This window comes from Protopterus annectens, chromosome 10.part0, assembly GCF_019279795.1.
Source record: "Protopterus annectens isolate FY-2018-M chromosome 10.part0, PAN1.0, whole genome shotgun sequence".
NCBI classification, from domain to species: Eukaryota; Metazoa; Chordata; order Ceratodontiformes; family Protopteridae; genus Protopterus; species Protopterus annectens.
In genome coordinates, this window is record NC_056744.1 from 152,523,039 (window position 1) to 152,540,714 (window position 17,676).

Below are 17,676 nucleotides of genomic sequence, written 5' to 3' on the forward strand. Positions count from 1 at the left end.
TAGAGGTCTTCACTGAAAACAACGGTGCTGTACAAGACTGAACTACAGGTGTCTGCACTGAGGAAATCATTGGTGCTGAAGTCATGGTCTGCACCGACGATAAGGTCGGTACCGAAGTGGTTGTCGGCGCTAAGGCTGGAACCGAAGAAATCGGTGCTGATAACTGAATGGTCGGTGCTGAGAGGGTAGTCGGTGCCGGGTAAGTTGTCGGAGCCGAAAAGGCAATGGGTGTCGAAAAATCCATCAACGTTGTAACAGTCTGCATCGACTGGACAGTTGGTGCTGGTAAAGAAATCTGAACTGAGGAGCCCCTTGGTACCAATACGGAAAAGGGCACACTAGTCGGTGCCAAAGTCACAGATGGCGCCAATGGCCTTGGTGCTGAAGGTCTAGGTACCAAAAGCGCTGGAGCTGAAGAAGTCAAATCCAAACTGGAAAGCTTAGCTTTCTTGGGTCTCAGTTCCTAGGGCTCCCCAGCAAGGGACGAGGGAAGAGACTTGGCTTTTATATGCTCATCACTCTTTTTCTTATGGGATCTTGGAGGGGTTGAAGCCTCCGACCCAGAAATAGCCTCTGAAAAAGGAGATTTAAGTAGCCCCTTCAATATTAATTTTTTTCTCTGAATCAACATCCTGTTAGAGAAATTCTTACAAATCCCGCAGGGTGGGTCAACTGTTAAATGAGGCACACCCAAGCAATAGACACACAGGGAATGTGCATCTGAAGTAGGTAACGTATGGCTACAATATAAACATCTTTTAAATCCTGGACTACCTTTTTTATCTGCCATGTTAGAAAGAAAGAAAGAAAGAAACCCAGAAAAAATACCAGCAATGGTACAAGAATTACCCGAAGGTAAGAAGGAAAAATGATGGTAAAAAAAAAATTACCTCACGGTAAAGAGGAGGAAAGGAATTCAAAAGATTCAAGAAAGGATAATCGCTAAATGCGATAAGGTAAGAGAAAACTATCTAATAACTTTTCTGTGAGAAAAGTCTGTTTTAGAATTTAGTATGAAGAAAAATATTGTACTTAACTCAAGAGAAGTAGCTTGACACGACCGAATGGTGATGTGGCAAATGAAATCTGAGGTAACAGGGAGAGGGAAATTCTGGATAAGAGTTTTAGCTCGAGAGTTTGTAGCTGATGTGAGTTTGGAAGATGGCCAGCTCAGTTCCGAGGTCAAAACCGATACCCACACATAAGGAATGAACGAGGATTAACAATATCAGATTATATATTACAGTAGGTATATTAGGAAGTGAGGTATATAAGTGGAATAATTTGAGGATTTATGTAATACATGGGCATAGCCACTTATTCTTTAAGTGTGTTCTAATTGAGTTTTTAAAGTGAGAAGAAGTAGGGGCAGAAATCAGAGCAGGAGGGAGATTATTCTAGGTTTTAGCTATGGAGTGGGAGAACAGTGCTTTTCCTTGCAGTATTGTTAGCCCTAGAGATACAGAAGAGGGGTTTGTCAGAAGATCGGAGAGGACGATTTGTATTATAGTGGGTGAGAAGTTGGCCTAGTGCAGAGTTTTCTTCTGGATGTGTTACCACATTGTAGGCAATGACTAATTGGTGATAAGTTAGTAGCTGGGGAAGTTCCAGCCATTGCAGTTCCCTTAGAGCCTGACAATGGTGGGTTCTAAAGGTGGAGTTGTTTGCAAACTTGGCGATTTCATTATAACATGATCTGAGTCTGGCAAGGTCAAGTTTTCTAAGCTGGGTAACAATTGGAGCAGCATACTTTAGGGTAGACAAGAGGTGAGTTTGGGCTAGGGTAATCCATGCTTGTTTCAAGAGGGATTTCTTGTGACTATATAGTGTTCCCTTTTTAATGGAGTTTTTTGATAGTTTGTGAAATGTGGACATTGAAGTGTAGATTTTTATCAATTTCAACACCTATGAGTCTGGTATGGTCAGAGGGAGAGATAATAGCGCCATTTTTGGAGGAAACAGTGAAGGATAGAGGGGTGGAAATGGTTCTGTTGGGGGTGAAAAGTAGTAATTAGGTTTTATTAGGGTTTAGAATAAATTGGATCTGAGTGATCCAACTTTCCACATAGCTAAAGGATTTCTGGGTGAGTTGTTTCAGGGTGGGAAGTGATGGAGCTGAACAGATAAGAGTTGAATCATCATCCTATTGTATAAGTGAAGCATGCTGTGTGGTGGTATGGAGATTATTGGTAAATATGGAGAAAAGAATTGGGCCTAATATGGAGCCTTGTGGTACACCTACGGTAGTTGGGAGTAAGGGGGATAGTACACCTTGCCATTGGACAGACAATGCCTGTTTGACAGATAGCTTTTAAACCAGGCTATAGTGGAGGGGGCAAAGGATAGGGATGTCAGGGTGTCTAGTATTAAGGAATGTGAAACCATATCAAATGCTTTGGAGAGGTCTAGAAATATTGCAGATACAAAGTTATTATTATTTCTATGTTGGTTGATCAGATTGGTGAAAGAGAGCAGAGCGGTGATTGTGCTATAGTGTTGTCGGAAGCCATGCTGTATGGGGGGAGAGGAGATGGTGTGAGTTTAAGAATTGTGTTACCTGAGAATGTATACATTTCTCTAGTATTTTAGATAAGGGGGTAGAATGACAATGGGGCGATAATTTGAGTATTCGTAAGAGTTTCCGCCTTTATGTAGTGGAATAATGTATGATACCTTCCATAGCTGTGGGACATACATACTTCTTGTATGGATGGATTGATAAGACTAGAAATAGGGTAGGATAAGGATTCAACAGCTATTTTTAGGAAGTTGGCCCGTAGATTGTCAGCGGCAAGGGTGGTAGGTTTCAGTTTTAGGAGGTGTTTTTTAATTGTTGAGGTGGGAACGGGTAAGACCGTAAAGGATGGGATGTTGTCAGGGAATTTGGTTGGGTTATATGTAGGGCTGTTTTTGGATAGTTGGGAGGATAGTGTTAAGATGGATTCTGTGAAGTGGTGATTGAACTGGGAGGCAATGTCCTTGTTGTCATTCATGGAGTTAGGAGTGAGAGTGGTAGTTTTGCCTGGTTTTAGGAGAGAGTTAATGGCATGCCAAAACGTTTGGGGATCATTTGAATGTTTGTTTTGAATACTGAGGAAGCAAGGAGAAACCAAATGATATCGCATTTGCAGAGAGGCCATGACATTAGGCAATGGACAATTACTTTGCTCTACTGTTTGATAGCAATGCACACTAGGAAAAGCCATCTGCCTAGTGGACAGGTTGAGCAGGCCCATCCTAATGCCTCATGAGTGGTTTCTCAATTCCATAGTAGCTGAGGAAATGTTCAACTACCCCAGCCAGCCTTGCTATGACTTTTTTTTTTATCCCTGCCCAATACCAAGTACATCAGCTGCTTTGCCCTAATCCCTACTAAGGGACAGTCCCTGAGAAAAATCTGTCACTGCCCCCCCAACTTTTGTATGCCTTTCCATCCATTCCCTTATCTACAGATTTCTACAGAAAGCAGAGGTAGGTAAGGCCACAGTGATCCTCAGTGCCCAGTTCTGGATGGGGCAAATCTAGTTTCCTCATTCAAGTCTCTCCTAACAAAGTGCCCATGGCTTCTATAGCATCAGTCTTCTACTTCATGTGTTCAAACAGCCTCCCCTTTTCATACAGAACCTCAGTTTGAATGCATGATTTTTCCAGTTCCCTTGATGACCAAGGAGCCTTCCTTATCCCAGAGTGTGATTTGCATTCTGTCCACTTCACAAAAAGACTTCATTCATAAACTTTGCAAAAGAAAATGGAAATGCTGCTCCAGAGGTGTTATTGAACAAGGTATAGACCTCATTTTTCACTTCTATTCCTATCTAATTTATTCAAGCTAGGCTCCATTTACTCTGTGATTAAAGTAGAACTGGCATCCATTTCCAGTTTTCATAATGGTTTTCATAGCCATTCTCTTGCATTACATAAGCTCAGCAAGACCTTTTTGAAATAAATGTTCCCCCTATGTCCTATGCTACAGGACCCAGCTCTCCCCAGGACTTCAGTTTCATCCTGGAAATGCTAACATTTTTTTTGAGCCAGCCTCTTCTGAAGATCTAAAATCTCAGTTCTGAAAAACTCTGTTTTTGGTAGCCATCACTTCAACCTGGAGAATTTCAAAATTGCAAGCTTTAGCTTCAACTCCTCCATACTTGTTTTTTTAAAGGACAGTGTTTCTCTGTGAACCAACCCATCTTTTATTCTCAAAATCACTTCAATGACAAATCTAAACCAGCTAATCCATTTACTTGTTTTCTTCCCAAATCTTTATAATAAAGGAAAGTGCTTTCTGCACATGCTAGGCAATTCAGATTTTACTTCTACAGAACAAAAACAATAGGCATAGATACTCAGTTATTTATATACTTTTCCCCAAACAATCTGGGTCAGAAAGTTTCCAAAATATCTCTGTCCGGTTGGCTCTTAGATTGCATATCCTTTGCATATTCTTCAAGAAACAAATCTTTACCAGCTAAACTCTTTCCACAAGATCTATTTCACTTTCACTGTCTTTTTCAAGAACTCTAATGTAGTTGAAATTTGTGGTTCAGCAACATGGTCTATGTTGCATACCTTTCCCAAACATTACAAGCTGGACATAATTTCCAGATTCATATTCTCCTTTGGGACTACAGTTGTCAGAGTTATTCTGTCATGATGCTACACAGGAATTGAGGTAGCTTGGGATTCTGTCCCTTTAGTCAGAATGGATGGACTGGATGAAATAAAGATATAGAAGTTATGTAGTTGCCATAATGCTAGATCCCTTTCATGCTAGTTAGTCTGATATGACATCCCTCACATCTTCCCCATTCAAAATTGTCAACTCTTTCTAAGGACCAGGCAGGCCATCCTGAAGCTCTTCTGTCCCATCCTAGTTATATTTATTGATATATATATATATATATATATATATATATATATATATATATATATATATATATCCATCTAGTTATGTTATTATTAGCTATCAGACTCGATCTGAGGGCAGTCAGTGCACGGGGGACTATGGGGGACTATGGGAGAAACTTTTCTGAAGAAGCTCAAGGCAAGGGGCACTAGCAGAATGTCAGATTATATCTGACAAGTAGCTCTAATCCCACCTTTGTACTAAATACATAACTTACATTTTTTACCACTTCAAGAGCATAATGTAACATTTGGTGGAAGGGCTATTTTACATCAAAATATGGTATACGATATATTTATTATTTGTTAACCAGGAAAGTCCGACTAGGACAGAGCCTATTTTCAGTGGACGCCCAGGGAGAAACAATCCAGACGCATGTCTTTGGAATGTGGGAGTAAACCTGAGTGGCGAGAGGAAACAGGAGGACATGCAGACGCAACACAGAATCGAACTGGAGAACCTCTCATTGTGAGGCGGCAACGTTAATGCTACCAGTTAAATTAGTTAATTTAAACCTTAAAGTATCTAAAAATATCACTGTCCCTTTTTATTACAGTACGGCAAGAGGAGGTTGTGCAAGGTGCAGATATGGGACTGTAAGGTATTTGCCCCTGCATGCGTGGTATTGTCCAACAGAAGGAGTCTGATATCTGAAAATCTAAAATGTGCTGCATGTTATAGCACAACTTTGTAATTAACCTATGCTATAATTATGCAATACTGATGGTATGGTGCTATTACATATTTGCAACATCAAAAAAATAATAACTACCTTAACAAGTAGTTAACATTTTCCAAGCAGTGCTGTGAGGTAGAAAGTATAAACTATGCTTTATTGTGAATATAACATTAAGTTCACATAGAAAAACTGAATCTCTAATTTTGCAGCATATGAAGCTTAGTCAATCCATTATGATTCTGCCATCCAATGTTCACAGAGAGCTTGTCAAGTGTGTATATACACAGAGACAGGTGCAACTAATGTTGTGATTATGCATATAATCAACGCTACTATTTTGCATCCATGGTCGGAAATTTTACTCCATGTCAAGTCACAAGATGTAAATGCTGAGTGATTGTAGAAATATTACGTGTGTGTGTGTGTGTGTGTGTGTGTGTGTGTGTGTGTGTGTGTGTGTGTATATATATATATATATATATATATATATATATACACACACACACACACACACACACACACACACACACATATGTATGTGTATATATATATATATATATATATATATATATATATATATATATATATATATATATATATAGGGGTCCCTGACTAAAGACTGAGTGTTACACATGCATGTGTACTCACACACACACACACACACACACACACACACACACACACACACACACACACACACACACACACACACACAGCTAAAGACTGAGCCATTACACATGCATGTGTACTAACACACACACACACACGCACACACACACACTGTTAAAGACTGGGGGGGCAGGGGGTGACAGGGGCACTTAGTGAACTAAAAAGGGTAATTTTTTTATAACTATTTACTACCACAACATAGGTTCACTTGGAGGACATTTTAAGTTTAGCCAGTTCCCTTTTGGTGCTTGAATTAACATTTTCTGATTGGTCTTAGCTATCCCCATGGCTGATAATTGTATATTAGCCCTAGTGAGAACAACTGTGATCATACCATAGATAATTTGAGGGAGCCATATAATGGATGCAGCATTTAGGAACTGCCTTTATCCATTAGTGGCATGAGGGGAAATCCCGGAGTACATTTTTTATGCAATTGAATATGGATGGATGAGCTTTGCTTTATTTTTATGGACAGTCTATTCCGAAACAGCGGTAGCCTCTGTGATATATATCCATCTCTCCACAACATTCAGTTTAGATACCTGGACTGGGTATTTCTGATGCCATTTGACTTGCTGATGTTCAGTATGTCCATCTGTATTATGTCGGAGGATGTTTTGTATGCCAGACATGTCACCTCTAAGCACTCTGTAGGATACTGAGTATAGTAATAAGTCTTTGAGGTGGCTCATGCAAGACCTATTGTTTAGGACTTGTATCCTGTTAGTAAGGTATCTCTGAGGGTATTCCAGTTGTTGCATGGGGCTGGACAGATACATGCCAAAGTGGGCATTATACAAAATGATTGACATAATGAGAGCTCTGTAAAGGGGGACAACAACATCTCTAGATCTAGTCACAATCAATTTGTTTATAAGTTGTGCAATATAGAAAGCCTTTCTTATGACTCTGGGCACATGTTGGTCAAAAGTTAGGTCACTGCACACACAAGTTCCCAAATGCCAAGCAATTGGATCAGTTCTCAAAGGGCATTGTCATGATTTTGACACCAGTTATTATTTGGGACGAACCTTCCTGCATGATGGCTAAGTCATTTGGGTATTCAATAACTTATCCTAGCTTGCAGTCATCTCAAACTTAGCTGGCCAAAGCTCTTTGGTATTTCCTTTTACTTTTGAGATGTATATGCCAAACAGAAAAAGTCTCATCACCGAACCCTGGGGGACTCCATTGGTGACTGGTCTCTTCCCCTGTTTTTTTTTTTAAAACAAGTTTATTGTTTTTAACATACAAAATAAATATCATAACAATTTTATACAAGTAATTAAAATAGAAATGGTTATAACATTCAATAAAATAACCAAAGTATTTACAAAGACATCCACTACAATCAAATCAATTAATTAAACTAAAATACCATGCTATTGAAGCTAAGATTTTTTTAACAGATTTTGTAAAGTATCCCATATAATATAGTAAGATGTTTTTCTAGTAGTTCTTGACTTTATTGTCATCAATTCCATATGGCACACTACAGTCATAACATTTTTTAATTCATTAAAGGAAGGAGGAGTATCTGAAATCCAATTTCTGGTTATTATTTTTCTAGCCACTGCTAGAATAGACCATAACAAGGGAAGCTTAACCTTTTTAACACTTTGAGGAACAGGAGTGTTGAATAATATAAGAGATTTAGAAATAATGAAATTATCTGTAAAAAGAGCCTGCAAAAAAATCATTGATTGACTTCCAATATTCTTTCAATTTTATACAGTCATAAAACATATGTGCCCAATCAGCATTAATTTCTACATTACATCTTTTACATAGATTGTCTTTATTATTTATTTTATTCATCGTCAAAGGTGTATAAAAGGATCTATGTAAAAATTTCCAAGTAAAAAGTCTCCAAATAATGGGAGAAGTAGTTTTATAGGCAGATTCAATATCTATTGTTTATCTTGTTGATTTGGTGATTCACCATTAATGGAAGTGAAATAATTCCAATAGGTATCTACACTGTAATAAGTTTCTTCTCTGATAATTTTATGTATGTATGAAAGCTTACCTTTATCAGAAACTTTATGTTGTAAATTTAATATCAAGTAATCAATCAGTGTTGGAATAGATTCTTTAACTGTTATAGACATTAAATCAATTTTATTAATAAGATGTTGTCTAAAGGTCTGAACTTCTAACCAACAAGTTTCTCTCAGATCAAATTCTTGTTTTAAGAAGTCTAAACTTTATTATCAGATAGCAACTGATACCAGTACTTTAGATCATTTTCTGTGACTAAATGAGTTCTTTCAGAAGTGGATGACAAAAGCATACCTTGTGTATACATTATAGGGAATATAATAAAATTCCATTCCTTATACTTAGGATGCATGAATATAAAATTACGATAACTAATAATAATGTTTAATGGATAACTAACTATATATTTTGGTGTAATAGGTGAAGTACAAAATTCTTTTAGTAACCATAACACGGAGTTATTTACAATCATATTTTTATGTGTTAAAGAGATTTTCATGAAGTGAATACTAATTAGTTCCCAGTAATCTTTCCATTTTGCAACATATGACTGATCTATTAACAAAGTAATAACTTTTATAATAGAAGAGATAGTATATAAGTTAAAGTCTGAAAAAGAAATAACCCCCTTGAGACCAGCTATTAGTATGTTTCTTTAATGCAATCCTAGGTCTATTAGGTGCCCATAAGAAATTTAACATTAGTGTACCCAGTTTCTTGATAATTATTTTTGTAGGTGGGAGTATTATTGATTGTATTAAGTATAATATCTTAGGGAATATTATCATTTTAATAATTGTAAGTCTCTCTTCCATAGTAAAAAACATATTGTTCCAGGTATTGAAAAGATTATGTATATTAAGAAGACAGGTATTATAATTATTATGTATAATAGATTTGATATCCTTAGTTAATATTATACCTAAGTAAGTTATCTGACCTGAACTGGGTATATATTTACTAAAATCACTAATGAGAACATTTTTTCGCATATATATAGGTAGTATTTTAGTTTTTTCTTCATTAAATATTAAACCAGAAATATTTTTTAAATTTATCATTTTATCAAATAGGGACTGCATAGAAGAATTAGATCCTGCTGATGTAATTAGAACATCATCTGCAAAAAGTTGAATTTTAGATGTTGTATTTTCATCTATATCAAATCCTTCTATATCAGTACTGTTTCTGATCAGATTAGCCCAAGGCTCCATTATTAAAGTAAATAATAATGGAGAGAGTGGACACCCTTGTTTTGTACCTTTTAAAATGGGTATTTTTTGTGAGACACATGTTCCTATCTTAATGTAAGCCAATGCTCCTTTATATAAATGTTCAATTAGATTTACAAATACATCTGAAAAGTTTGTTCACTTCAGTAAGATAAACAAGTAGTCCCAACTTACTGAATCAAATGCTGAACTTATGTCAAGACTAATAAGTGTTAAATCATTCTTTCTTCTATTTGCAAAATCAATTAATGTTAGAGTTCTCCTTATATTATCAAAAGTATTTCTATTTACAATGAAGCCTGTCTGATCTATATCTATAATGCCTGGGATGATTGTCTTCAATCTATCAGCAAAAATACTCATAAACATTTTATAATCAACATTAAGTAATGAAATGGGTCGATATGAAGTGCATCTAGTTGGATCTTTATTTAAAATTGGCGAAATAAATGTGTATTGCCAAGATGGGGGAGTTATTAACTCATTTTGGGCCAAAATAAAAACCTTATGTATTAATGAGTATGTACTTTTAGAAAGAATTTTATATATCTCTGGTATAATACCATCATTACCTGGTGCTTTGTTTGATTTAAGCTTGTTTATTTGTGTAACAACCTCTGTATATGAAATATTTTTATCCAATAGTTTAGTCTGTTGTTTATTAAGTTTTTTATTCATGTTTGTAGTTATAAATTTCTTTATTTTATCTTTAGGTTCCATGTTAATGTTATTATGATTAATTTTGTGAAAGTGATTTCTAAATTCATCTAATATTTCTGGTAGACTAGAAACATTCTTCTTTTTCCTTAGAGAGAAAATTTCTTTGATATGATTTTGCTTATTCAACCTTTTTGTTTTATTTTTAAGTCTATGTAAGTATTTGGGACTTATTGAGTAAGACAAAAACTTGTATTTCTCTAAAGTTATTTTAACTTTATGAGTTAAAATATCTTTGTATTTCTCATTTAGTTTGTTTATTTCTTCAATGACTTTTTGTCCATAATATTTTCTTTATTATTATGCTTATAAGAGTCTAATTTACTTTGAATATCTAATAATTCCTTATCCCAAGATTTCCTTTTATTATTATACCATCTGATACTTTGTCCATATATTTATGATTTTAAAGCATCCCAAACATAAACAATGGAGACTTCAGGAGTATTATTTATGTCTAAAAAATGTTGCCCTTCTGAAAGTATATAATCTTTATAGTCTTTTAGTTGAGTTAAGTATGCTGGTATCCTTTTGATCTGAACATTGTAAGTACTTTTTATCATGAACTCAAAGACAATTGAATTATGATCTGATATAGGACATGAAATGATTTTAGAATTAATTAATTCTGTTACCATCTGGTTAGAAATAAAGACTCTATCTATTTTTGAATAAGTTTTATATCTGTTAGAAAAAAAGGTGTATGGTAATGATTTTGAATCTATCTGATTATTAATATCATTCAAATGATAAGAATTAACAAAATCCTTTAAATGTCTTGCATTAGATGTAATTTTCCTTTTTCCTATAGTAGTAGTAGTATCTTTTTCATGTAGGATACAATTAAAGTCACCTGCTAAAATAATATCTCCTATAGAGAATGATATGATCTTATTAAGACGGTATTTCACTGTATTAATACCAATTCCTGGTATCCAATATACATTGATTAATGTATATGTCTTTCCATTAATTTGTATTGTAACCATACAAAACATTCCTTTATCATCTTCATAAGACTTAATAGTTTTAGGTATGGGCATACTTTTATTCCATAAAATAGCCACTCCTCTTTTTTCTGAGTGTGCTCTGAACTAACTAATACTGTATATTTATTAGTGGCTAATTTATCAATATCTTTTTTCAGGAGATGTGTTTCTTGAAGAAATACTAAGTTGGCATTATGTAAATTAAAGTATCTCATTAAGCTTGCCCTTTTGCATGGATTATTCAGTCCATTGATGTTTAAAGAAATTCCTTTTAGAGAAGTCATTTGGCATTTTAAAACATATAAAACTTATAAACAGAATAACAATTAACAAAATAAGTAATGTTATACCTCCTCCTTTAGGTGTACCTTTAAATATAGCTGTATTTATTGAAACTCTTATGGGATTTTGTATAAGCTTCGTTTTTGTTTGTAGTGACAATGAGTTTATAAAATGTATTGTGGATGTCAGAACTATATACAAACAACAGTAAACAGAAGAAAATAATATAAGGATTAAACCTTGCACCCAGCCTGGAGTTAAAAACTCCAACTTTGAGTAGCACATACCACTCAAGTTAACCCCCTACCCTAAGCAGCAGTACCTCAGCTGCCACCTTATCAATTTAATACTGGTTATTATTAACTAAAGTTAACCTCTTTCAATTAGATTATCTAGTAAAACAAAGCTAAACATTTGATAAATCAGCATCATATAAATAAATAGAAACTTTTAGAAACAATTCATACTACTATGTACATATATTTAGTATAATACATTTATAATCAAATAGCATTCAAATAAACTTGATATTGAGAACCGAGAAGAGAGAGAGAAAGAAAAGAAGTGAGAGGGAGAGAGAGAAAGAAAAAAAAAAAAAAAAGGGCATATCTACATATTCATTTATTCAAAGTTTGTAAAAATAAGTTCTTATGTTCATTTAGAGTCAATAACTTAGGCTATTATGATTCAGACATTACATATATTAGGATATTCCTATTTTCTGTCATAGAAATGCAGTTAACAGCTTCTAAAAGACTTTAAATTACTTGCATCAAAGTTTTTTCTCATACTTATTATTGCCAGTTAAATAAAATATTTATGTTCATAAATATGGTTACAGATCATACTGCATAGCTATGTAAATTCCCAGATATACTTAAATCATTGTGAAGAAAGCCATCTATATTTTATATATCTGAACTGCTGCTTTAAAATATGTCACATGACAGCTTCTTCTAAGATAAAATCATAATGATATTTATGCTTGTCAGTTAGATAAGTCAAATGAATTGTAGTATTATATATGTTTAAATCATAAGTATTTACATACATTAATATGTTGCAGTCATGTAAACTTTCAAAAACATATGTTTATATGTTTTACTTTCTATGCCTTCTAAAATATCACACTTGCTTACTATAGGATACTGAATCATTTAAAATCATTATAACTTTCATATTTTATAAATTATAACATGAATAAGTAAGTAGTTATAAAAAATAACTCACATTTAAATGTTATAGAGTTCATTTTCCATCGCAGAGTCGCATTTGCAGCAGTTCTACTTCCTGGTAGAGTGTTCTTCTTGAATCTGCGGTGTCAGTGTGAATTCAGGGGTCAAAGTTCAAATTGACTGCATTCAGCTTCTCTGCGTGAATTCTGAGTGTTGAAGCTTTTAAAACAACTCGAGGACACTATTCACGAGGAAACCCACATCCCAAATTGTCTCCCTTAACATTCTGGCGGGAATTTTAATAAATGCAAGTGACTGACATTCATTTAGCAATACAAATGAAACTAAACAGAGTAAAACCTTCGCGAAGTATTTTACAAGTTATTACAGTCTCTATGACAGTGAAACTAAGCCCACAGTTATTAATATATAATAAAACTAATTTTTTATGCCCCAATTCAATTTTTTATACAAATCTTATTATATACATGTATCAGTATTATCAAAAGCATGTAAATGTACTTATATGAAAGAAAAAGAGAGAGAGAGAAAAGAAAAAAAAAGAGAGTAAGAGAAGAAGAGAAAAGATAAAAAGGAAGCTATAAAAGTATCTACAGTGGAATATTACTTGCTGTTTATATTAATAAAGATAAATATGAAACATATTATTTACTACTGTTTAGTTCTAATTATTAGTAATTAAATCATGACAGATTATTTGTAAACAAGTATAAGCAATAGAATCATGGCAAAATAATTAGCAACAGTATTTAAACAGCATATATACTTTTTTTAAAAAGAGTTAATAAGTTATTATTCCACTTATCATATGTTCATCATACTTCTCTCCCTGCCCTCCCCCACCCCTTACTGAATGCATAATCTAGAAAGAATGTCATTATTTAAAATAAGAAGAGAGAAAAAAAATGTATGAAATTACTAACCTTGGGTCTCTTTATCACAAAGAGAAACAAGTTGATTGATAGCTTGTTATTTGTTCCTCAGATATTTTGACTATTTATGAAACAAAAACAGTTCTTTGTACACAGAAAATAACTTTGATTAAATCTTTTTCAGAATATTTGTGGCTTTCTGGAGATGCAGTAACTGTATTTAAAGAGATTAATAGTGAAAAAAAAAGAGAGAGAGAAAAAAAAAGAAAAAACATAGAACAAGTCATTTGTTTTTTAGTCTTTTTTTCTTCTCTGAAGTCTTCCAAGAAGCTTCTGTTGCCAACCTCTTTAATGAAGGACTATTCCATTCCATTTCCTCTATTTTATCCAAAATCTTATTTTTTTGATATACAGCAATGCAGAGTCTAAGTCTTCAAAAATTCTAGGGCCATCAGGTAGAAAGATTTTTAGTTTGGCAGGAAACAGAAGGTAGGTTTTAAACTGTGCTTTCTTAAGCTCTCTTATTAATGGCAGAAAAACTTTTCTTTTAGTTATTACCAAGGAAGAATAGTCATTGTCAAAGCACAGTTGCCTCATTAATTTTAACAGGTGCTTTAGCCCATGCAGATTTAAGTACCATCTCTTTGTCATAGGATGATAGAAATCTAACTATAACTGATCTAGGATACTTTTGTTAGAGATAAAATTAGATATGGATCTATGGGCTCTTTCAATACCAAAAGAAAATGCTTCTGGCAAGTCTAAAGTTTTGGGGAGACATGTATTTAAAAATAAGTAATATTGTTACCTTCTATATTTTCTGGCAGTCCAAAAATCCTAATATTATTGCGCCTAGATCTATTTTCCAGGTCATCAAGTTTAGTTTGTAGATGTGTGTTCTGTTTCATCAAAAACTCAATGTTGATTTCTTCTTCTTGGATTCTATTCTCCATGTCATTTACAGTCTCTTCTATGCCTGTAATCTGAGTCTTCTGTTGTTGCAAGTCTAGATGTAACAAATCTATTTGTTTTGTAGTTTTTTCTATGAAGTTATCAATTTTAGTATCCAGTTTGTCCATTTTGGTAGTAAGTTGCTGAATTGTAGATATCAGAGACTGAAGCTCTTTCTTGATGCTGGAATCTTGAGAATTTGTCTTACTGGAACTCATTTCAAACAGAGGAGCTGACAGAGAAATTTGCAAAGTATTTTCTGACAGGAATATTATTGAAATTTTCTTTCTTTTTTTAGATATTATTCAAGAAACAAATATTCCAAACGTATTTAGAAAGAAAATTACTTCATAAATTAATTTTTAAAGTAATTATTTCCTGTCAGTGCTGTGAAATTGGTGGAGCTGAAGAAATCTGCTGCTATCCTGTGTTCATCCTTGGCCACGCCCCCCCTCTTCCCCTGTTTTGACCTCCTGCATCCTGTGAACCAAGTGGGCAATGCAGCTGGTGATGTAAGTGTTTGCTCCTACATTATTCATCTTTTGTACTACACCTGAGTAGGGGATTGTGTCAAAAGGCTTGGCCAGGTCAAGGTAATGTGATGTGAACTGTTTTACCTTCATCCATTGCTTTGGTAATGAGTAAAGCTTAAAATCTGCCCATGATTTTGAGCTTTTCACACTTTCCTCTGGGTTGTTTTCAAACACATTTTTAGGGCCATGCATACATGCATGCATTCCTTGATTCACCTTCCTGATTGTATTAAATTATATTCCTTGTATAATACAGCACACTTGTTAGACTTGTTAGAGCACATTTTAAATATATTATTTAAACATTTTTCCAGTAGACAATGAAACAAAAATGCATTAACCAATAATGACAAAACTGCCCTATTCTGAACATTTCCATCATAAAGGTCTACTTCCACACACAACTGCATTTTAAATTTGTTTGAACATTTTTCCAGTAGGCAATGAAGCAAAATGCATGAACCAATAATGACAAAACTGCCCTATTCAGAACATTTCCATGATAACAGTCTACTTCCACACACAATTGCATTTTAAATTTATCGTTTGAACATTTTTCCCAGTAGGCAATGAAGCAAAATGCATGCACGAATAATGACAAAACTGCCCTATTCAGAACATTTCCATGATAACAGTTTACTTCCACACACAACTGCATTTTAAATTTATCATTTGGACATTTTTCCAGTAGGCAATGAAGCAAAATGCATGCACCAATAATGACAAAACTGCCCTATTCAGAACATTTCCATGATAACAGTCTACTTCTACACACAATATATAAATACAGAATCACAGTAGACTGTAAGCCACAGGCATGTTGCACAGCTTCTTGAACTTATTTTCAGTTGGCGGGGGGGGGGGGGGGCAAAAGGCCAAAAACCAGGGACACATTTTAAACATTGCATGTATAATTTTGGAAAGTTGCTTGCATAAAATGTTGTTACCACCATGCATTTCACTGTCAAGTCTTGAACCCAGAACACTGCACACTACAGTCAGAGCAACATACCACTAAGCTAAATCAGCAGTTTCTTGAAAGACAGGAAGACAAACTTAAATGGCTATCATATCATTTAGGGAATTCAGTTCTTACTTCTCACCATAGCTCTCAACCTCTTAGCACAAAAATACAGAACAAAGCCAATAATGGGGAAATACAGTCCCAAAATAGGTACACATTTCAAATAATGATTTTATAAAATTAGAAAATTGCTAGAATAAAAGGTTTTGTTTTACCACTCCTGTAAACCAGAAAGAACAGAACAAAAATGTGAATCATAAATTCACAGCTGATCTTTGCTAGAGACTTTAGGCTCTTTTTACCTGTACCCAAGGTCAGGGTTTGAGCCTGAGTACCTCTGGCCACCAGATGTATCCTGCTGGGGGCATTTACACATACACACACACACACACACACACACACACACACACACACACACACACACACACACACACAGTCCAGCAGCAGTGTACTCAGTCTGACAGACTCCTCCGGTAGCATTCTCCGTTTCCGCTCTACTCTAGCATTCAGCTTCTTTCCATTCCCCTGCTCCACTCTGCAATTAACTCCTGTTGTTCCTGCCCTACAGTCCAGATGCAACAAATCTGTTCCATTACAGGCTTCTGAAATAAATCCCTTCTGTTTCTGCAGCAGCTTCTGAATATCCCGCTCACAAAAAACAGCCGGAAATACGTGCTCTGATGTCATCGTGGCAGTTGGGAGGTGAGGAAAATGAAAGGGACAGAGGTATGGATGATATGCAAAAGTGGTGCTCTATGGTTCCGGCACACACAGAAACTCCATATGTATGCAAAACGTGCCACTCTATGGTTCCGGCATGCACAGAAACTCCATATGTATGCATATGTCTATATTTGTGTAGGAAAACTTTTCAATGAGCAGTAGTTTTAACCAAAACCCCATAACTCCAAGAAACAGAGCCTATATTTTTTAAATGTAGGACATGGCTACCCATACCTTTGCTATAAACAACTTGAGACTACTACAACTTAAAGAAAGGAAATAGTTTTTAAAGCAACAGCCTCAAGTCTGGTTGAATTATGTAGGAAATACACAGATAAAATCTGCATTTCAGTGAGAAGAGCCCCCACCCCCACAAATGAAGCCATTAGTTAACAAAATGCATTTACAGTGATAAGCTGTTGTGATACAACAAAACATTATTCTACTGTAAAATTATAGGACTGTATGGTAATGAAATAAAGGCATTTTATAATTTCCTGTCTTATTTACTTTTCTGGATGATTATTGCAATGTAGACATGATTCGTTGTTTTCCCTTTCCAAATGAACATTAATATGCTGCTTAGTGAAAGAAACCAAACTATGGAAGAAAAAAACATACAGTGATTTATGGATAGAAAACACTTTGCAGAATATTTTTTGTTGTACATTACTTTCCCATGTGGAGCTGGGGATGTAGTATTGAGGGAAAGGCCTAATTATCTTAAAGTGCATCAGCTGTTTAAAATTGAGGGTTTATAGTACAAGTGGGAATTACAGCTGAAAAAATGAACAGGCAGATACATATGACGTGTCAGAATATAAAGAATGCTAACACCAAGGATAAGGAGGGGTATGAATGGGGGTCCCAACAGAAAACTGGTGCTATGGGAAGTGCAGACA

At 34.7% G+C, this 17,676-nt stretch overlaps 1 protein-coding gene across 1 annotated transcript in view; it reads right to left on the reverse strand.

The window, feature by feature from the left end:
- LOC122813016 (actin-related protein 2/3 complex subunit 1A-B-like) overlaps positions 1 to 17,676 on the reverse strand; it is a 494,459-nt gene that overhangs the window by 66,865 nt on the left and 409,918 nt on the right. The gene's annotated exons all lie outside the window — the stretch shown is intronic.